This window comes from Penaeus monodon, chromosome 27 (genome assembly GCF_015228065.2).
Source record: "Penaeus monodon isolate SGIC_2016 chromosome 27, NSTDA_Pmon_1, whole genome shotgun sequence".
Lineage (NCBI taxonomy): Eukaryota > Metazoa > Arthropoda > Malacostraca > Decapoda > Penaeidae > Penaeus > Penaeus monodon.
Genome location: NC_051412.1, coordinates 26,375,473 through 26,375,682, shown reverse-complemented (window position 1 = coordinate 26,375,682; position 210 = coordinate 26,375,473). Strand labels below are relative to the sequence as shown.

The 210-nt window shown below is 37.1% G+C and overlaps 1 protein-coding gene across 1 annotated transcript in view; it reads left to right on the top strand.

Annotated features, from left to right (window-relative positions):
• The window catches only part of LOC119590468 (zinc finger protein 668-like), a 12,403-nt gene that overhangs the window by 6,003 nt on the left and 6,190 nt on the right, over positions 1-210 (top strand). The gene's annotated exons all lie outside the window — the stretch shown is intronic.

Below are 210 nucleotides of genomic sequence, written 5' to 3'. Positions count from 1 at the left end.
TTGCGAGGGAAAAGTTCAAGAAAGGTTGGAACGTAGCTAACGATTTTACGAGGGACTGGAGGAAGAGATTCGAAAACCACAAAATCAGCTGTTAATAGATAAAAAGAGAGAGTCGGTACCATGATCTCAGATTCCCCTTAAAAAACTAATAACAAATCTGCATCCATTCCAGGTAGGATTAAGAAAGACTGTAGGTTAAAGATTTTTTTT